The following is a 23,284-nucleotide window of genomic DNA, read 5'->3' on the forward strand; positions in this document are numbered from 1 at the left end:
GAATCACTATCTATAACTTTGAAAAATGGTATTGTTTGGAATACCAGAATTTGTGGCCACCTCTGCCTCTAATTGGGAACATTTATCAGGGCTGATGTACTTTATAAATCTGGAGAAATTCGCAAGATGGCTTTTGTTTATACATTTATTGAATATCTACTATGTGTCAGGTACTACTTTCTATACAATATGTGACTCAAAGATTCTTATCTATTGCTATAAATAATACACACACACACACACACACACAAAATCTATAGCATAAGCCATAATATGATGTAGGTAAAGTGCTAAAGAGAGTTCAGAGAAATCTGGGAAATAATTAAGGAGAGCTTGCAGTAAAGGTGGCCTGAAAAATGAAGAGTATTTCAGCAGATAAAGAGGAGCATCAGCATAGCCTGAGGAAGATGAAGGCAGTTCACTGGGGCTGGTGTGATAGGTCCACAGAGGGGAAAGGAGGATGTATATCTGGAAAAATGGGGTAGGGCCAGAACACATAGGGTATTGAATGCTAGTCTAAGGAATTTGAATGTAATTTCACATTGATAGTAATAAGCCACTGAATAATTCTGAACAGAAAACAAACAGGAAGGCTTTGATTAGGGCAATAGCATGATTTATATTCTACATTTAAGTCATTGCTTTTCAAATCAGGTGGATCTCTAAAATCACATTAGGGAATTTACTTTTTGTTGTGTTTAATTTTTATTTTTATTGGAGTGCAGTTGATTAACAATGTTGTGCTATTTTAGTGGTGCCGTTATACATACATATATCTATTCTTTTTTGAAGTTCCTTTCTTGGGGAGTTTATTTTAAAATGAAAATTTATAAGACATTTTGCAAGTCCTGATCCATTAAGAGTCTCCTGGATATCCTGATATTTCATTCAAAGTTAACTTGTTCCCAAGACAGGCAGCTCCTCTAGTGATGGCGACCACTAGCATCCAGGGACAGCAGAGCCTTTGGCCACGTTCAGTTTACAGCAGCTGCAGCAGTGGCCCCCATCCACGACGATATGATCGTAGAAGTGAGCCCACCTGTTTGACCCCCCTTGGTTCATATTCCTTTCCTGAGCTAGGTTCTTCAGATCTCCTGATAATGAATTCCTGTTCTATTCAGTTACCCCCGATCTTTGTCTACTGTTTGCTGTCAAGTCCTGCGGCCAGTACAAAAAACAACCAGAGTTTTCAGGAGTGTTTAGCCGCTGTTCATTCCCTCCCATTTCTCCTCTAAGAGAGAAGAAAACACATAGACGATCCCTTTGTCCTCTGGGAGAAAGCCTAAGTGCTTGGTAGCAGTCTGTCCCTGGCCATGAAATACACTGGAAAAGGTCTTCAAGTGCTAGGATGGGAAAGTGAGATTTAGGTCAAGTATATCCATCACCCTTCCCAAGCCCCATTGCATTGCTGCCCTACTTGATATAGATTTATTTGGTGTGGATTACTTGCCTCAGATCAGATTAGTCGCTCAGTCATGTCCGACTCTTTGCAACCCCATGAATCGCAGCACTCCAGGCCTCCCTGTCCATCACCAACTCCTGGAGTTCACTGAGACTCATATCCATCGAGTCAGTGATGCCATCCAGCCATCTCATCCTCTGTCTTCCTCTTCTCCTCTTGCCCCCAGTCCCTCCCAGCATCAGAGTCTTTTCCAATGAGTCAACTCTTTGCATGAGGTGGCCAAAGTACTGGAGTTTCAGCTTTAGCATCATTCCTTCCAAAGAAATCCCAGGGCTAATCTCCTTCAGAATGGACTGGTTGGATCTCCTTGCAGTCCAAGGGACTCACAAGAGTCTTCTCCAATACCACGGTTCAAAAGTATCAGTTCTTCAGCGCTCAGCCTTCTTAACAGTCCAACTCTCACATCCATACATGACCACTGGAAAAACCATAGCCTTGAGTAGACGAACCTTTGTTGGCAAAGGAATGTCTCTGCTTTTGAATATGCTATCTAGGTTGGTCATAACTTTCCTTCCAAGGAGTAAGCATCTTTTAATTTCATGGCTGCAGTCACCATCTGTAGTGATTTTGGAGCCCAGAAAAATAAAGTCTGACCCTGTTTCCACTGTTTCCCCATCTATTTCCCATGAAGTGATGGGACCAGATGCCATGATCTTTGTTTTCTGAATGTTGAGCTTTAAGCCAACTTTTTCACTCTCCACTTTCACTTTCATTAAGAGGCTTTTGAGTTCCTCTTCACTTTCTGCCATAAGGGTGGTGTCATCTGCATATCTGAGGTTATTGATATTTCTCCCAGCAATCTTGATTCCAGCTTGTGTTTCTTCCAGTCCAGCGTTTCTCATGATGTACTCTGCATATAAGTTAAATAAACAGGGTGACAATATACAGCCTTGACATACTCCTTTTCCTATTTGGAACCAGTCTGTTGTTCCATGTCCAGTTCTAACTATTGCTTCCTGACCTGCATACAAATGTCTCAAGAGGCAGGTCAGGTGGTCTGATATTCCCATCTCTTTCAGAATTTTCCACAGTTTATTGTGAGATTACTTGCCTAGTCAATCAATATTCCTCTCAACCTTCTAATGCTTTGGTATTCTAGTCCTGATGCTCTAGCCTACAACTTCTTCTCTTAAAGTTAATTCCTCAGGTTTTAGGAACGTTGCAGCTGTGAGGCTGCCAAGACATTTCAGGAAGCAAGCAGCTGTCTACTACAGGTTTTAATTCTTTCTACTTGGTATCAAAGGTAACTTGTGTCTTTTTAAAATCTCTGTTCCCCTTAAATAGATTTTAGGAGGCGATGCCATCCCTTAGCTTAGCTGTGGACCTTCACTCCAAGACAAGAATGTGTGGTGTGAGTGTGTTGCAGAAGTCCGTCCATCAAGAAACCAAGCACCACACTTGGAGAGTTGGCAAACTCAGGTTTATTACACCAGCGGCACCACAGGTCCCAGAGCAGTTAACACTTCCAGCTCTGAGCCCTGAACAAAGGAGTTACAGAGTTTTTATAGACAGTGCATAACACCAGACTCTAGTGGGCAGTGCTGACTGTTAATAGGTTAGTTCAAACTAGGGATCTCCAGAGCGTGAACAGCCGTTAGGACACAGCAGTGGGGGATGCCTGACCTTTACACAAACATGGTTATGTAGGATTACAGGGGTTGGGTAATTGACAAGGGTGAGTGGCGTAAGTTTCAACTCCTAGCATTGTTGCAAGTTTCTGTCTTTCCGAAACTGTAAACCTATCTGACTTTGCAAGGAGCTAGCTGAGTAGCAGAAGCAGAATGACGCATGAGGTTATTTCTAGCTGGGTGCAAGTTTTTAAATGTTCCACTTCATGAGAACATGGAGTCCAGAGCTTTTGTTTTGAAAATGGGCTTTCTTCTCATTCTTACCATTTGCTAGATGTCAGGAACTCTCGGAATATACATTTTATTTTCAAATCAGCTCATTTATACTTTTTGGAAGATCTTCATTTTGACCCTAAAACTCTGTATGTTATGTTTTTCCTCCCGGTAAAACTAAATGGGTTACCAAGCACAGCCTGGAGAGGTGAGCCAAGATGGTGTTACACACACAGAAAGTGAGAGGCTATGGTCTATTTCAGTAGGAAGCATGTTCTAGGGAACCACAGGAGTCAGATTTTATTCAAAGATGATTGTGTAGCAAAGTTCAAGGACTTCTCTATCCTACGCTTGACACCACATGGCCATGACATTGGAACCTTATGTACAATGATGGGGAATTTCAGATTTCACCTGAAGCAGTGTTTTCGTGTTTCAAAATTATCTGATTGCTAGTAATGTAGATTTCTAGGCATCACACCAGGACAGCAGATGAGTAGTATCCAATTCTAGGTAAATTGTGTACACATGTGTATGTGTGTGTGTGTTGGGGGTAAGGTACTTGGTCATTTTTTAAATCAGAAAAATGACTTTAATAAAGACATAACGAGTAAATCCAAAACAACTAATAGTTAGTATTGGTAAGTGGTATCAACATTAACATTTTTCTTTATTAAATTAAGCTTTTAAGTTTTAGGTAATTATAGATTCTCATGTAGTTATAAGAAATAATACAGAGAGATCACATATTCCTTTTACTCAGTTATCCCTAAATGGTAACATCTTACAAATCTATGGTGCAGTATCACAACCAGGATACAGATGAGATACAGAACCAAACATTTCCATCGCTACAAAGATCTCCTGTTGGCCTTCTGTAGACACAGTTACACTCTACACCCCTACCAGGGCCCTTAACTCCTGGCTACCACTGTTTTCAATTTCTCTAAATTGACATCCCATAAACATTATAATAGAATCATAAAATATTTTTTAAGATTGGCTTTTTTCACTCAGCATAATTTTCTGGTGATTTATCCAAGTTATATTAATAGTTTTTTTTTTTTCCTTTTTGTTGCTGTAGAGTATTATATGATATGGATGAACCACAGCTTATTCAGCCATTCATCCATTATGGAATATCTGATTCTTTCCAGTTTTGGACTATTATGAATAATAACCACTATAAATAATTGTGTACAGGTTTTGTGTGAACATAGTTTTTCATTTCTCTGGGATAAATACCTAGGAGTGCAACTGCTGAATGGTATGGTAATTGCATGTTTAGTTTCTAAAGAAACTACCAAACAAGTTTCCAGAATGGTTGTATCATTTTACATTCCCAGCAGCAATGTATGAGTGATTCGATTTCTCAACATCTTTGACAGCATTTAGTGTTGTTAGCGTTTTGGATTTTAGCCATAGTGGTATGTACATAGTGATATCTCGTCGTGTTTTTAATTTGCATTTCTCTAATGGCTAATGGTTGTTGAACATCTTTTCATGTGTGTTTCTGCCATCTGTGCATCTTCGTCAGTGAAATGTCTCTTCCTGTCTTTTGCCTACTTTCTAGTCGGATTGTTTAGGGTTTTATTTTTTACTGTTGACTTTTTAGAGTTCTCTGTATATTCTAAATCCTAGTCGTGTTACCAGAAGTGGGGTCTGGTAGCTTGCCACTTAGAAGTCAATGAAGAGGCAAGGTTGGTGGAAAGGAAAGTTTAGTTTATTTCAGAGGTTGGCAGTGGGGTTGAGGGGGGAGGGACTTGTGTCTAAAGGCCGACTCCCCCCACTAACAATCAGTGGGCAAGAGGCAGAGGGAGGTGGCAACATGCAGAAACAGCACAGTCAGCTCGGACAGTCATTTTGAAATCAGTCATTCGATGGTCTGATTAGCATCATCTTGATTATTTGGGGTACAGTTAGTCTTCAGTTTCCAGGATTGGTTTGTTCCCATTTTTTGAGGCCAATTCTCAGAATTGTGGCAGCTTTTTTCATGGCTCTGCTCTCGTTGTTATATAGATAACTTCTCCCACCTGGTGGGGGTTTGAGTATCTACAAAACTGTTCAAAGGATATGGTTCAGAATATTATCTATAGCCCTGGAAGAGGAACTAAAAGTCCTTGACTAAACTATTATTATTTGGTCTCTTTTGACTGTTTTCCTTTGTTTCTGCATGTTATCACTTATCTGATTAAATTTATTCTTTGAGTAAAGTTTTTCTACAGATGAAAGGCAGGCAGAGGACATGAAGGGAAAAGACCATAGATGGGGTCCTGCTCTGTTTCGGTCATTGGTCAGGTATGCAAATGTTTTCTGCTGAGCTATTTCTTATCTTTCCATCACCTTAACAGGATCTTTCACAGAGCAAAAGGTTTTAATTTTGATGAGGTTTATCAATTTTCCTTTGATGGATCATGCTTTTGGTATCAAATCTAAGAATTCTTTGCCTAGCCATAGATTGTGAAGATTGTCTCTTTTTCTTTCTAGAGGTCTTATGCTTCACATTTAAGTCAGTGACCCAATTTGAGTTAATTTTTTGTAAAAGGTATGAGGTTGGAGTTGAGGTGGTTTCATCTATCGATGTCAGTTGGTCTAACACTGTTTGTTGAAAAATCTGTCCTCCTCCCTTGAATTGCTCCTGCACGTTTGCTGATCATGCTTGTGTGGGTTCTTTTCTGGATTCTCTATGCGGATCACACATTGATCTATGTATCTGTTCTCTCACCTGTACCACACTGTTTTGGTTACTGTTGCCATATAGTAAATCTGGAAATAGAGTGTACTGAATCCTCCTATACATTTTATTTTTCTGGCTGTACTACATGGCTTGTGGGATCTCAGTTCCCCAACCTGGCATTGAACCCAGGCCCCAGCAGAAAAAGTCCCAATTCCTGGGGATCTCCCACTCCTATTATTCTTTTAAAAAAAGGTTTTAGCTATACTATTACCTCTGTCTTTCCATATAAGTTTTAGAATAATCTTTTCTGTATTTACAAAAATGTTGCTGAGCTTTTGAATGAAATTATGTTAAACGTTCATATCAACTTGGAGATAATTGACATAGTAACTATGTTGAATCTTTCAATCCATGAACATTGTGTGTCTCTCCGTTAAATTAGATTTTCTTTGAATTCTTTAATCAGCCTTTTGTAGTTTTCAGCGTGTGAACCCTATGCATGTTTTGTTAGATTTATATTTAAGTATTTCATTGGTTTTAGAAAAATTGTTCAGATCAGTTCAGTTCAGTCGCTCAGTCATGTCCGACTCTTTGAGACCCCATGAATTGCAGCACGCCAGACCTCCCTGTCCATCACCATCTCCTGGAGTTTACCCAAACTCACGACCATCGAGTCGGTGATGCCATCCAGCCATCTCATCCTCTGTTGTTCCCTTCTCCTCGTGCGCCCAATCCCTCCCAGCATCAGAGTCTTTTCCAATGAGTCAACTCTTCGCATGAGGTGGCCAAAGTACTGGAGTTTCAGCTTCAGCATAAATCCCACTTGGTCCTGGTGTATTATTATTTTAATACATTGATGGATATGATTTGCTAAACTTTTGTACCTAATATCTAGACGTGTGTTTGTTAGGTGAGGGACATGGTCATTCATAACACACATGCTAAGTGGCTCTGATGACTATGGCCTCCAGACCATACTTTGAGAGACACTGAGTTGAATTACAGACAGAACCAGCTCTAACAACCAGCTAATGATTCAGGTCAGACAAGAATAACAGGACTAAGAGAAATAGATCATTAAATAAGACAGGCCTAGATCATGAATTTAGGCCCACATAATGTCCAGAAGATGAAATCAAAAGAGATTGAGTAGAGTACAGTTCTCCTCCAGACAACAGAATGGGCTGGGAGCTCACACAGAGAAAGAAGATTAAAAGAATCTAGAAAAGATATATAAAACCACCCTGTCTTAGCACAGTGGCACCCCCAAATTGTCCTAAGATCAAAGGTCTACCAGCCAAGTGAAATAGCACCAAAGAGAAAGGTCAGTGTCCTATACACTCTAGTTCAGTTCAGTTCAGTCACTCAGTCGTGTCCGACTCTTTGTGACCCCATGAATCGCAGCACGCCAGGCCTCCCTGTCCATCACCAGCTCCCGGAGTTCACCCAAACTCATGTCTATCAAGTCACTGATACCATCCAGCCATCTCATACTCTGTCGTCCCCTTCTCTTCCTGCCCCCAATCCCTCCCAGCATCAGAGTCTTTTCCAATGAATCAACTCTTCACATGAGGTGGCCAAAGTATTGGAGTTTCAGCTTTAGCATCATTCCTTCCAAAGAACACCCAGGACTAATCTCCTTTAGGAGGGACTGGTTGGATCTCCTTGCAGTCCAAGGGACTCACAAGAGTCTTCTCCAACACCACAGTTCAAAAGCATCAATTCTTCGGTGCTCAGCTGTCTTCACAGTCCAACTCTCACATCCATACATGACCACTGGAAAAACCATAGCCTGGACTAGACGGACCTTTGTTGGCAAAGTAATGTCTCTGCTTTTGAATATGCTATCTAAGTTGGTCATAACTTTCCTTCCAAGGAGTAAGCATCTTTTAATTTCCTGGCTGCAGTCACCATCTGCAGTGATTTTGGAGCCCAGAAAAATAAAGTCTGACACTGTTTCCACTGTTTCCCCATCTATTTCCCATGAAGAGATGGGACCAGATGCCATGATCTTCATTTTCTGAATGTTGAGCTTTAAGCCAACTTTTTCACTCTCCTCTTTCACTTTCAAGAGGCTCTTTATTTCTTCTTCATTTTCTGCCATAAGGGTGCTGTCGTCTGCATATCTGAGGTTACTGATATTTCTCCTGGCAATCTTGATTCCAGCTTTGCTTCGTCCAGCCCAGCATTTATCATGATATACTTTGTATATAAGTTAAATAAGCAGGGTGACAATATACAGCCTTGATGTACTCCTTTTCCTATTTGGAACCAGTGTATTGTTCCATATCCAGTTCTAACTGTTGCTTCTTAACCTGCATTACATTTTTCAGAAGGCAGGTCAGGTGGTCTGCTATTCCCATCTCTTGAAGAATTTTCCACAGTTTCTTGTGATCCACACAGTCAAAAGCTTTGGCATAGTCAATAAAGCAGAAATAGATGTTTTTCTGGAACTCTCTTGCTTTTTCGATGATCCAACCAATGTTGGCAATTTGATCTCTGGTTCCTCTGCCTTTTCTAAAACCAGCTTGAACATCTGGAAGTTCATGGTTCACATATTGCTGAAGCCTGGCTTGGAGAATTTTGAGCATTACTTTACTAGCGTGTGAGATGAGTGCAATTGTACAGTAGTTTGAACATTATTTGGGATTGGAACGAAAACTGACCTTTTCCAGTCCTGTGGCCACTGCTGAGTTTTCCAAATTTGCTGGCATATTGAGTGCAGCTCTTTCACAGCATCATCTTTCAGGATTTGAAATAGCTCCACTGGAATTCCATCACCTCCACTAGCTTTGTTTGTAGTGATGCTTTCTAAGGCCCACTTGACTTCACATTCCAGGATGTCTGGCTCTAGGTCAGTGATCACACCATCGTGATTATCTGGGTCATGAAGATCTTTTTTGTACAGTTCTTCTGTGTATTCTTGCCACCTCTTCTTAATATCTTTTGCTTCTGTTAGGTCCCTACCATTTCTGTCCTTTATTGAGCCCATCTTTGCATGAAATGTTCCCTTGGTATCTCTAATTTTCTTGAAGAGATCTCTAGTCTTTCCCATTCTGTTGTTTTCCTCTATTTCTTTGCATTGATTGCTGAGGAAGGCTTTCTTATCTCTTCTTGCTATTCTTTGGAACTCTGCATTCAGATGCTTATATCTTTCCTTTTCTCCTTTGCTTTTCGCTTCTCTTCTTTTCACAGCTATTTGTAAGGCCTCCTTAGACAGCCATTTTGCTTTTTTGCATTTCTTTTCCATGGGGATGGTCTTGATCCCTGTCTCCTGTACAATGTCACGAACCTCTGTCCATAGTTCATCAGGCACTCTATCTACCAGATCTAGGCCCTTAAATCTATTTCTCACTTCCAGTGTATAATCATAAGGGATTTGATTTAGGTCATACCTGAATGGTCTAGTGGTTTTCCCTACTTTCTTCAATTTAAGTCTGAATTTGGCAATAAGGAGTTCATGATCTGAGCCACAGTCAGCTCCTAGTCTTGTTTTTGCTGACTGTATAGAGCTTCTCCGTCTTTGGCTGCAAAGAATACAATCAATCTGATTTTGGTGTTGACCATCTGGTGATGTCCATGTATAGAGTCTAAACTCTAGGAACTATGCAAACAAAATCAGCCTGGGGCTTATCAAGTTACATTCAGTTCAGTTCAGTCGCTCAATCATGTCCAATTCTTTGAGACCCCATGGACTGCAGCACATCAAGCCTTCCTGTCTATCACCAACTCCTGGAGCTTGTTCAACTTCATGTCCATCGAGTTGGTGATGCCATCCAACCATCTCATCCTCTGTCATCCCCTTTGCCTCCTGCCGTCAATCTTTCCCAGCATCAGGGTCTTTTCCAGTGAGTCAGTTCTTTGAATCAGGTGGCCAAAGTATTGGAGTTTCAGTTTCAGCATCAGTCCTTCCAATAAATATTCAGGGTTGACTTCCTTTAGGATGGACTGGTTGGATCTCCTTGCAGTCCAAGGGACTCTCAAGAGTCTTCTCCAACACCACAGTTCAAAAGCATCAATTCTTTGGTGCTCAGCTTTCTTCATGGTCCAACTCTCACATCCATACATGACTACTGAAAAAATCTTAGCTTTGACTAGATGGACCTTTGTTGGTAAAGGAATGTCTCTGCTTTTTAATATGCTGCCTAGGTTGGTCATAACTTTTCTTCCAAGGAGAAAGCATCTTTTAATTTCATGGCTTCAGTCACCATCTGCAGTAATTTTGGAGCACAAGAAAATAAAGTCTGTGTCTCTTTCCACTGTTTCCCCATCTATTTGCCATGAAGTGATGGGACCAGATGCCATGATCTTTGTTTTTTGAATGCTGAGTTTTAACCCAGCTTTTTCACTCTCCTCTTTCTCTTTCATCAAGAGACTCTTTAGTTCCTCTTTGCTTTCTGCCATATGTGTGGTGTCATCTGCATATCTTAGGTTATTGATATTTCTCCCTGCAATCTTGATTCCAGCTTGTGTTTCATCCAGTCCAGCATTTCACATGATGTACTCTGCATATAAGTTGAATAATCAAGGTGATAACCTACCGCCTTTATGTACCCCTTTCCCAGTCTGGAACCAGTCCATTGTTCCATCAAGTTACGTTAGAATCAATAACATGTTTTGTGTGGAAGGGCCCATTCCTATGATCTCTACCTGACCACTTCCAGCTCTGGTGACTAGAGAGACCAGAGTGCCCCTAGAGGTCAAGACTGGTAGTGTGGACAACTCTCACACCTGCAAATGTTTTCCTTCCCACTGGACCTGAGAGAGTGGTACAAATGAGAGCTTTGCAAGGCTGAAATCAGGGACAACTGTGGTACCTGCCCCTTCCTACTTGAGATATGATTCCCAAAGCAGAGCAAAAGGGTGTTGGGAAACAGAAAAGCCAACAGTTGTGCTTGTCATGTGATAACAGGACTGAGATAACTCTATCACAGTTCTACACAGAACACAGATGCAGGGTTAAAAACCATGAAAAAAATGTCAAAAAGAAGAAAGGCTATGCAAGTGGATCCATAGTCACCTGGATACAATAGAAAGAGCTCTTCAGAATCACTGCCTAAGAATTAATAATAACCAAATCACTGCATCATCTCTAACTTACAAAATAATCATTGGTACTATATAGTAATCACTTACTTTCCCTGGTAGCTCAGATGGTAAAGAATCGGCCTGCAATGTGGGAGATCTGAATTTGATCCCTGGGCCAGAAAGACCCCCTGGAAAAGGGAACGGAAACCTACTCCAGTATTCTTGCCTTGAGAATTCCATGGACAGAGGAGTCTGGTAGGTTACAGACTATGGGGTTGCAAAGAGTCGGACACAATGGAGTGACTAACACTTTTATTTTTTCACTTTCACGTGTCTAAGAATTTGTAGTGTATTATATATGCAGATGACACCACCCTTATGACAGAAAGTGAAGAGGAACTAAAAAGCCTCTTGATGAAAGTGAAAGAGGAGAATGAAAACGTTGGCTTGAAGCTCAACATTCAGAAAACGAAGATCATGGCATCTGGCCCCATCACTTCATGGGAAATAGATGGGTGTCAGACTTTATTTTTCTGGGCTCCAAAATCACTGCAGATGGTGACTGCAGCCAGGAAATTAAAAGACGCTTACTCCTTGGAAGGAAAGTTATGACCAACCTAGATAGCATATTGAAAAGCAGAGACATTCCTTTGCCAACAAAGGTCCATCTAGTCAAGGCTATGGTTTTTCCAGTGGTCATGTATGGATGTGAGAGTTGGACTGTGAAGACAGCTGAGCGCCGAAGAATTGATGCCTTTGAACTGTGGTGTTGGAGAAGACTCTTGAGAGTCCCTTGGACTGCAAGGAGATCCAACCAGTCCCTCCTAAAGGAGATTAGTCCTGGGTGTTCTTTGGAAGGAATGATGCTAAAGCTGAAACTCCAATACTTTGGCCACCTCATGTGAAGAGTTGATTCATTGGGAAGGATTGGGGGCAGGAGGAGAAGGGGACGACAGAGGATGAGATGGCTGGATGGCATCACCGACTCAATGGTCGTGAGTTTGGGTAAACTCCGGGAGTTGGTGATGGACAGGGAGGCCTGGCATGCTGCAATTCATGGGGTCGCAAAGAGTCGGACACGACTGAGCGACTGAACTGACTGACTGATATATACATTATTTCAAATCTTTGTGTAATAGATAAAATATCATGAGCATATTAAGCAGATATATTTTGGCCTTGGTAATCCCTGGAGCCAAGTCATCTTACTGTCTCATTTCCAGAAGCAGTCTTGACACATTGAGGATATAGAGGTTGATATCATGGCATAAAGCAAATATCCCTTCCATCAAATGGTCAGACCATGCAGCCATCTGCCCCAACAAACAGGGAGGACATAACATAGAGAAAATGAAGAAATGATCCACAATGAGATATTATCTCATGCTTGTCTGAATGGTTATTATCAAAAAGATAAAAAAATAACTAGTGTTGCTGAGGATGTAGAGAAAAGGGAACCTTCCCACATTGTTGATGGGAATGCAATTTGCTACAGCTACTGTGGAAAACAGTATAGAGGTTCCTCAAATAATTAAAAATAGAACTACCATGTGATCCAACTATTCCATATATGGGTATTTTTCTGAAGAAAATGAAAACACTAATTTGGAAAGATATATGCACCCCTATGTTCATTGCAGCATTATTTACAGTAGCCAAGACTTGGGAACAACTTAAGCATGTTCCCAAGCAACAGTCCATTGGTAGATGGATAGATAAACAAGATGTGATATACATACATAATATAATACTATACAACCATCAAAAAGAAGGAAATCTTGCCATTTCCTTCTTAGGAAAGCTACGACAAACCTGGAAGTGAAAGTGTTAGTCACTCAGTTGTGTCCGACTCTTTGCGACCCCATGGACTGTAGCCTCCCAGACTCCTCTGACCATGGAATTCTCCAGTCTAGAATACTGGAGTGGGTAACCATTCCTTTCTCCAGGGGACCTTCCTGACCCAGGGATTGAGCCCAGGTCGCCTGTACTGCAGGCAGGTTCTTTCCCATCTGAGCCACTGAGAACAGCGTATTAAAAAACAGAGACATCACTTTGCCAACAAAGGTCTGTATAGTCAAAGTTGTGGTTTTTCCAGTAGTGATGTACGAATGTGAGAGTTGGACCATAAAGAAGGCTGAGCACTGAAGAATTGATGCTTTCGAACTGTGGTGCATGTATCCTTTTTGACATATCTTTCTCTGGATATATGCCTAGAAGTGGAATTGCTGGATCATGAGAGAGTTCTAAGTTTTTAAAGGAACACCCATGCCGTTCTCCATAGTGGCTGTGCCAATTTACAGTCCCACCAACAAGGTCGGAGGGTTCTCTTTTCTCCTCACCCTTTCCAGCGTTTATTGTTTGTAGATTTTTAATGATGGCCATTCTGACCGATGTGATATTTCATTTAATTTTGATTTGCATGTCTCTAAAGATTAGTGATATTGAGCATCTTTTCATGTACCTCTTGGCCATCTGTATGTCTTCTTTGGAAAAATGTCTATTTAGGTCTTCAGGTCATTTTTTGATAGGTTTTTTTTTTTTTTATATTGAGTTGTATGAGCTGTTCGTATGGTTTGAAAATTAACACTTGTGGGTCACACCATTTGCAAATATTTTCCCCCAGTTTGTAGGTTGTCTTTTTGTTTTGTTTACTGAAATTCACACTTTTTGACCCTAGGAGATTTTTAAAAATAGAAGGGATGTACAGAGAATTTCCTGGCAGTCCAGCAGTTAGGACTCTACACTTCCACTGCAGGGGCACAGGTCGACTCCTGGTTGAGTAATTAAGACCCTGCAAGCAATGTGGCGAGACCAGAAAAAAAAAAGAAGAAAGTGTGCAAAGTGAAAGATAGAGACATTTCTTTTCTTTGCTCTCAGGTCTGACACTTGGGATAGGTTGGGAAATACCCAGTGGACATTAGAAATATTTAGGAATCTAAAGACTATTAGGCTCGTGATCTCCTTCTCCAAGTAAACACTTGGCTGGGGTTCTCTCCTCACGCTAGGAGGCAGCTGTTGGGTGACAAGGCTGGTTGAAAGAAGCTGCGGCTCACTGGGACCCTAGAGGAAGGGAGCCAAGGGAGTAACATCCCACCCTCACTCTCCTCTTTCTGTCTGATGGTCTTTGAGCTTCTCACTGGCCAAACACAACTGGAAACCAGTAAGCAGTGGAGCCACAGAGATGGTCCATAGAAATCAGCCTCAGGGCAAAAAGCAGGGTAGATAAGGGGATAATGTGAAGGGCATATGGAAGACATGTGGCACCCCTGCTTATTTTTATCATGTCTCTCTCTAGCCTCCTATTTCCGACACACACACACAATAATCCAACTCTCAACTAATGCTCTTCTATCTTGTATAATAATCACTGGGGCTGACTGTTCTTGCTGTCTAAAGTACTCTTTCCTTCACTTCACACATCCTTCTAGTCTCAGTTTAGGCATCATTTCCTCAAGGAAGCCCTTCTTGGTCTCCAAGCCTGGGGTGCATGCCCTCCTATGTATTTCCACGATAATTGTGGTAAATGTATTTAAGTACATTCTATGGCAAGTACTGTTCTAAGTAACACCTAACATGTATTAACTCGTTAATTCCTTATAAACTTACCAGGAGGGTACTACCATTGTCTTCAATTTACAGATAAGAAAATTGAGACCCAGAGCAGTTAACTGATCGGGGTCACACAAGTCATGAGTGATGGAGTCTACATTTGAGTTTGCACAGACATGACCTGGAGCCAAGCTGTTAACTACTGTGCTAAACGGCTTCTAGTTCCAAACTGTACTTATGCCCAGACCTGGCACAGTGCTTGGTGCACACAAGACATTAAGTAAATACTGGAAAATTTAGTTAGCTAGTTAATTAATCTATATAGGACAGGAGTCCTAAGTCAGCTTTTTCTTTTAGAACATCTGGGTGAGAAGGATTTATTACATAGCTTTTGTTTTGTCCCTATCAGATACTTACATGCGATTGTATTTTAATGCCCATGTTTTAGCTAAGAACTTCTGATACATAAGAATTTATTTTCCCGGTTGCTCTTGGGAGTTCGAGTGTCCATATGATGAAGGATCTGACAGTACAGTTTCTGCGAAAACCATTAATGGCATCCACTTCAGCAATTATATTTATCATTTCCCACCTGGGAATTCAAGCCCTATCTTTTGTTCACATGGATGTGCAGTAACTTATGGATCTGCTGCTGTGTCTGACGCCACAGTCTCTGCAAAAACCATTAGCGGTGTCTGCCTCAGCAATGAGGTACAGGAATCAGCTCTTGGAAGAAATCAAAGAAAAGAGGAAAGTGGCAGCTATGCAGATGAGTTGTGGGAAGATGGTCTAATATACAGGAAGGAAGCAACTCTAAGGGGAAAAGAAAAAATAAGTTGGATTTGACTGGATGAAGAGTTAAACTGAGATATTGTAAAAGTGAGGAGAGTCAAGAAACTAGAATTTTAGAGTGTATCTTCCATATGACAGGCACCATGTTTTAAATAACAATTCATTTAATCATTATAGCAATCCAGAGGGAAAGTTTTCAGTTTACAGATGAGAAAACTGAAGGTCAAAGGGGTTAAGTAGTTGCCCAAGTTTATGCAGAAAAAGTCCATGGTGGAATTCAAAGCCTGTGCTCTTTCTACTGCTCATAGCCCTCATGGCACATTGCCTAGAACTTCAATGTCTAGTACAGAGGCCAAACATCACTCACTCACTCCTTAATTTAAACATGAATATTTACTGAGTGTTGTGCTAATTGCTGGGGATATTATAGTGAAGAAAGCACATCATAGCTTCAAGGATGCCATCCATCATTGTGAACCATGCAATTATAGGATACTTTGCGGGGAGGGCAAGGACATCTAACCCAGTCTTGGTGGAGTTAGAAAGTGACATTGGTCTTAAGGAAGGCTTACAAAAAGAAGGGAATTCAAATGGAGCCTTGAGAGACTGGTTGAAAAACTAGGGATTATCAAGGAAAGGAGTGGGCAGTATATTCCAGGAAGAGGTTATAGCTGATCCAAAGGCCTAGATATTCCCAGAACTGCAAGTAGCTCAACTGCAAGGAGTAGGATGACTGCAGGGGATAAAACAGGGCAAATGTGTAGAGCCTTGTGTAATGTATAAAGGATCCTTGACCTTGTCTTGAGAGCCATGAGGAGACAACGGAGTGACATTATCAGATGTGTGTTGTGGAGGGGTAACCTGGCTGTGTGAAGAATGAGTTAGCAGGGATAAGAATGGAGGCAAGAGGACAGCTTGAACTAATAGAGTGACACTCGGGAATAGAGAGATTCAGAAAATATCAAGAAGGCAGAATCAACAGACTTGGTGGCTAAGTGGCTTTGAGAAATGAGGGAGAGGGAATTCCCTGAGGATACCACAGTTTCTGGTTTGGACCACTGAGAGGTGAAAGGTGTTGGCAGTCACTGAAATAGGGACTATAGGAGAAGGAACAGAATTTGGGCAGACTATGTTAATCTTAATATGGGACATCTGAATGGAAAGACCCGGTAGGCAATTGATTGCATGTGTCTAGACCTCAGGATGGAGCTCTAGACTGAATAGAACAATTTGATTAATTGATGTTCCCAAACTTGGCTAGAAATCAGAATTCTAGAGGGCTTTTTGCAAATAAAAAAATACTAAAAAAATCAAATACTAAATCAAAATTTTCACAAGGTAGGATCTAAATGCATATGTTTTTAAAGAGCTCCATCAGGATTCTCACACCCTGCCAAGGCTGAAATTTATTGATATGTATGCTAGCACCATGAAAGTGCATTATTCAGACCTTCTTCAAGAGAAACCACTATGAGAAGCATAGTTGAGTGACAGACCCAGCCGATCCTGCTTTGGATCCTGCACGGTGTTCACATCAAGGCCATACTTTACAGTCAGCCACAGGACTTAACAGGCAACTTTGGTTCCAGGATTCTCCGTAGAACTGGTTGGAACTTTCTTAGAACTTGTTGGCAGCCTGAGACTCCTCCTACCCAGTCTTCCCTCCTTCCTTCTCTTTTTCCCAAGGTGTCAGAATGACATCATGATCTAAATATTTTCCAGCCTATTTCTGCTCCCTCCCCTGTATCCTTTACCTATGTTTACCCCAATAGATCACTTGAACATTTTATCACATCTTGGTGAATGGTTTTTGGAAAACCTGAACTGACACGATATGGATGATAATTGAAGGCACAGAAGTGATGAAGGTCACCCGGCAGAGAAGCGAAGAGAGCCAAAACAGAACCTGAGGTTCAGCTGCATTCAAGGATGAGCAGAGGAAAAGCTGGCTAGAGAAGAAGACTGAGAATTGGTCAAATAAGGAGGCTGGAAACCAAGAGAACATGACTTCATAGAAAAGAAGAGAAAGAGAGCTTCTAAAAGGGTGACATAGTTAAGATGGTTAGATGCTACAGAAGTCAAATATTTAACAATAGGGGTTGGAGATCTCAGTGAGAGTCACTTCAGTGGCATGAGATGCCAAGATTGCAGTCGCCAAGGGATATCATTGGAAAAGACCCTGATGCTAGGAAAGATTGAGGGCATGAGGAGAAGGGGATTACAGGGGATGAGATGGTTGGATGGCATCATAGACTCAATGGACATGAATTTGAGCAAACTCTAGGAGATAGTGATTGGCAGGGGAGCCTGGAGTGCATGGGGTTGCAAAGAGTTGGACATGACTGAGTGGCTGAACAACAAAAGGAAGAAGAAATATTGAGTACAGACATCTCTTTGTAGAGTCTTGTCCATGAAAGGGAGAAAATAAGTCTGGGTATATATGTAGTTCAGAATGGGTTCATTTTTTTAAAGTTGGGAAACAACTTTTTTGGATTGTTTCCCCCTAATGGTGCCCATGGATTAGATATGGCGCACAGAAGGAAGGTGGTTGCGTTCTCCAGGTTTGGCATTTGCTGGGCGTATGTGGTGGAAGGACAAAAGAAGAAGCCAATGGAGGAAACTGGATAGACAGTGGTAGAAGTGATGGACTGTGGGGTCTAGAGTGGAAAAGGAAATGGCAACCCACTCTAGTATTCTTGCCTGGAAAATCCTGCTGACAGAGGAGCCTCGCAGGCTATAGTCCATGGGGTGGCAAAGAGTTGGACATGACTTACCAACTGAGCATGGGGTCTAGATTAGATAGAAAAGGAAATGCAGAGAAGATGAAACAAGAAAGACAAGGACAGTGGGACAAAGTGGGAGAAATGTAAGGATAGGAGATGATGATCCAGTTAATAGGAATGTTTGAAAATTTTAGAGGTGGAATCATTTTAAGAGGTGGTGAGGTCTAAGATGTATCAACTGAAGTAACTGAAGGTGATGGTATGTGGAACTGAGTAGGTAAAGAAACAAGGCACCAAAGTGCTGAATGGGTCTTTCATGTGGAACATTGAAGCAACCATTGGTGATGATAAATGGGGAAAGAGGGAGTGAAAAGTCAGGGGAGAGTAAAACCAGGTTATGGGCCTTAAAGGAAAAGAGGATGGAGAAATAATGGCCTGAATGCATCATTGTTTATGGAGGATGCTGTGAAGCTAATCTCTTGACCTCAGGGTACATCATGCATGGAAGAGTAAGAGCAAATATTCAAAGGGTGGCAGGGCAAGCAGTTTCCTTTGGGAAAGCCTGGGTTTCAGTTTAGGCAAGGAGATCTAGGGAATACTTTGTGATGTTGAAAAATCCAGTACAGTCCATGTATAGGAAATAGGGTTTCCCAAGAGCATGATGGGTAGATTTAGGAGAGGAAGGAAAAGCAGTGGTTGAGGCAAGAGAAAGGGAAAACAAAATACTCTGGGGCAGAGAGTTTAAGAATTGAGAGATGACAAAGCAGTTTCATCTGGAGTGGTGTCCAGTGTTGACATTATGCACTAAAAGTAGGGTATCTGGAAACCTTAGTTCCCACAGTAACTTTATGAATAGGAAAGACTTGGGTTTCTATAAAATGTCAGGCATGGTTCAGATAGATTACATATTTCCAAGGAAGCTCTGGTCTACATGAACCCATGAGCAATGATATTATCATGGCTCTGTCTAAGACATTATGAACTGTGAGATTATGCATTAATAATAGCTTTTTTTCTTTAGGGAGGAGAAGGAAAGACTATATTAATCATACATCTTGATTTCAGAAACATGACAATAGGAACTGTATGCCTTCAAACTAAGAAAGTATGAAAGAAAGGTGGCTCTGAATAACTTCATCATATCCCTGGTTGGTAGAGGGAGAGACAAAGTCTCATCAGAACTTACTGTATTTCTTAAATGAATAAATGAGGAAGGTGTTGAAAGATGACTATTCAAAGAGAATAAGAGGAAGTGAGATGGCCGTGCACTCTGAATGATGTCACTAAGAATTTCCTAACACTGATCATTCTAGTTCGGGCTGATTTTTGTTAATCATCAAGCTGGATTTATACAAAAATTTGGTGCCTGCTCCTGAAGGACTCTCATAAAACATTGTGGATTTTCATTCCTTTGAAATGGGTTTCCTGGCTGTAAGCCAAAGTCTTGCTAACCTCTCGAATTCTCTACCAGAGTGACTGTTCTTTCATATTTCTCCTATAATTCTTGTTTTGTCTTTACCCAAAGACCTTGTTTATGCTTAGAGCAAGTTTCATTTAGTCTCTATTTAGTCCTTCTCTGAGGCTTACTTTTTTAAATCCTCAAATAAGAAATTAACCTAAGAAATTTCCTAAGTTTTCCTCCATTCTATTTACATATCAGAATAAGCATAATCTTGAAGTGTTTTGTATGCTCTGAGAGGCAAAACCAAACCCCTAGTTGGTGTAATTTACTCAAATGCCAGATTCTCCTGAGGAAACCGAGCTCTCTTTATAACTTGATTCAAATAACTACTTTGATTCTCAATGGCTTTTTATGAAATTACCATGTAGAACCTAAATTGGTGCAGCTGAATTAAATAAATATCAGAGCTTAACATTCTTAATCGCAAACCTTCAATTTAACCAACCATTTATTATCATCAAAAAGCAATCAATATGTTGATTGTGGTGACATGCAAATGGAGATAGAATTATTAGTAATTACCCTATATTTGTGGTTCAGTGTGATGGAGAAATAACTGGAAAGAAATTGTAAAGCACACTCCAGTTAAAGGACTGGTTGCTATGTTGTAGAGCAGCGTGCTATATTGATTGTAGTCTTTAAATAAATTGAATAACATAGGTTGCTGTCAAACATGTGAATTATTCATGAAGCAGAGTTTGGGAACACTAAAACAGACCCTGTTTATGAATATTCAGATGTGTTAATGTCTAAACGACTGACCCAGCACTCACCAATTCTTACATGAAGAAAAGGTCTCAGAGACAAAGTAAAAATCTATTAGGCAAACTCACTCACTTGGATCGCTCACTTGAAACATACCAGTGTGACAGATGAGGAATGAAGTCTGAACCCCACATTAGAGAGGCATTCAGTCAACGAGGGAGGCAACTGGGGGTCTTCTTTAATTGGGAACACTTGGTGACCTCTAAGTTTTTTTCTGCAGATTCCAGAGACCTTCGGAGAAGGCAATGGCAGGCCACTCCAGTACTCTTGCCTGGAAAAATCCCATGGACAGAGGAGCCTGGTAGGCTGCAGTCCATGGGGTCGCTAGGAGTCGGACACGACTGAGCGACTTCCCTTTCACTTTTCACTTTCATGCATTGGAGAAGGAAATGAAAACCCAAACTCCAGTGTTCTTGCCTGGAGAATTCCAGGGACGGGGGAGCCTGGTGGGCTGCCGTCTCCGGGGTCGCACAGAGTCGGACACGACTGAAGCGACGCAGCAGGAGCAGCAGCAGCAGCCAGAGACCTTGGAGTTTCTGTGATCACATTATCTGGTGTGACCCTTTAAATTCTTCCCATTGATATTTGTGTGATAGCAACACACCTTTGTTTGCTTTTTCAATCCTGGTTATGAAAGGATGTGAAGAAATTACAGAACATTCCATTTTTGGAAAATCCTAAATGATGGTTTTCTTTTCTCTGAATAAGTTCCCAGTGTAGCCTCTCAGCTGTATGTTTTAACTTATGAGTCCTCCATAGGAATAAAATCTTCAATTCCTGAATACTTTAGAATCATTGAGTCCTTGGGGATGGGATACTTTAGTAAGAGATAAAATAGAGAATTTGTGTGAGTTTATCAGACTATGCACGACTTCCCAGGTGGCTCGGTGGTAAAGAATCTGCCTGCCAGTGCAGGAGATTCAGAAGACTCGGGTTCGATCCCCGAGTTGGGAAGATCTCCTGGAGGAGGAAGTGGCAACCTGCCCTAATATTCTTGCCTGGAAAATCCTATGGACGGAGAAGCCTGGCAGGCTACAGTCCCTGGGGTCACAAAGGGTCCGACATGACTTAGCACACAAAGCACAGTGGTGGGGGCCAGAGGGATCAGACTATGCAGAGGGAGTCTTATAGGGCGGCACTGATTTGTGACTAAGTAGGGGTGACCAGCCAGTGCAGTTTGCTTGGGACTCAAGGGGTTTCCAGGACACGGGACCTTCAATTTTAAAGCATGGGGTGGTCGCAGGCAAAGTGGGATGCATTGGTCGCCCTACCAGTTGTACCAGTTTGACCAGAGAAATCTCCTGCGAAGTGAGGCTTTCAATGTGAAAACTAGAAGCGCTCTGGGCAAACCAGGACTGTTTTTCACCCAACCGAACCACAGCATGAAATGAAGAGATTTGGGGTGGGGGTGGGGAGGGGGAGGAATCTAGTTATGTTGATCAAGTTTCTAAAAGACTAATGTACAAAACTGAAAACTGTGTGTGTTAGTTGCTCAGTTGTGTCTGATTCTTTATGACCCCATGGACTGTAGCCCACCAGGCTCCTCTGTCCATGGAATTCTCCAGGCAATAATACTGGAGTGGGTTGCCATGCCCTTCTCCAGGGGATCTTTCCTACCCATGGATTGAACCCAGGTCTTCCGCATTGTAGTCAGGTTCTTTACCATTTAAGCTACTTGGGAAACCCAAGTAATTTACAAAATAATATAAATGTTCCTGTAAGTGGAATTTTATGCATACCATCTAGGATACACTGTCCCATTGTCAACATGGCTGAATTTTTAAATAGAATCTTTCAGTTGTGTGAGTCAGAGGGAGGTGAGGGAAATTCTGGAGTATTAATTCCCAAATGTGATTGCATTCTCAATCACTTTAGGAGCTTTTTAAGAGTATGAGCCCTACTTATAGAGATTTTCATTTTAGACATGGCTGGGATAGGGCTTGGGAACTGTATAAGTTCCCAGTGATAACAGCCAAGTTTAGAAGCAATTGGTTGGGGAAGTATTTCATCCAGGCCATGGTGGAACATGATGAATTACTCTTGCTCTACCATAGGGTACACTTCTTAGATGAGCATGATTTTCATGTTCCATGTGATGTTATGAGTAAACTGCCTCTCAGCTCCTGGTATCAAAAACCTTCAGTTCACTCATGAATCTGACACAAACTGAAAACTTCAACAAGTCACTTAGACTTCCTGACCATCTGTTTCTTCCTCTGTTGAAAGAATATAATGACAGAAGTTATTTCATAAGACTTGTTACACAATTAGGTGATATAATGTGTGTGATAAATTTACAAGCCTCTGAGCCACAGAGTTCAATGAATATTTGCTAAAATTATGATTTAATGTCTCTCCCTGAATGGTGATGAATAAACTGCCAACTTCTTACTTTTAGCTCTTTCTTTTACTGAAGTCTCTGAAAATAATCTTTCTAATAATACATTCTTTCTTTATATGAGTGTTTCATATTGTTAGATTTTGGGTTAAAATATTTGACTCCATTAATGTTTAAGAGACTTCCCATGTGGCACAGTTTTAAAGAATCTGCCTGCCAATGCAGGAGATGCAGGTTCAATCCCTGGATTCGGAAGATCCCCCGGAGCAGGAAATGGCAAACCACTCCAGTATTCTTGCCTGGAAAATCCCATGGACAGAAGAGCCTGGAGGAATATAGTCCATGGTATCACAAAGCGTCAGATATGACTGAGTGACTGAGCATATTAATATTTGTGCTAAAATTTAAGATCTTATGGTACAGTCATGTTTCTTAAGACCCTATGAGCCCAATGCATTCTGGGTGCTATCTTTAGCCTATCTGCCATGTTCTGGATTGAAGTCATGGATAGCATTAAGCCATTCTGTTCTGGCAACATGGTCATGAGTTGGTGGTTGAAAAACTAAGTCCTAGAGTATAGAGCATAGATGAGAATGTCCTCTTTTGCAATATCCATTTGATTCTCTCTTGTTCATTGCTCAAAAGGT

The sequence above is a fragment of the Bubalus bubalis genome, chromosome 19 (assembly GCF_019923935.1).
Source record: "Bubalus bubalis isolate 160015118507 breed Murrah chromosome 19, NDDB_SH_1, whole genome shotgun sequence".
Taxonomy (NCBI): domain Eukaryota; kingdom Metazoa; phylum Chordata; class Mammalia; order Artiodactyla; family Bovidae; genus Bubalus; species Bubalus bubalis.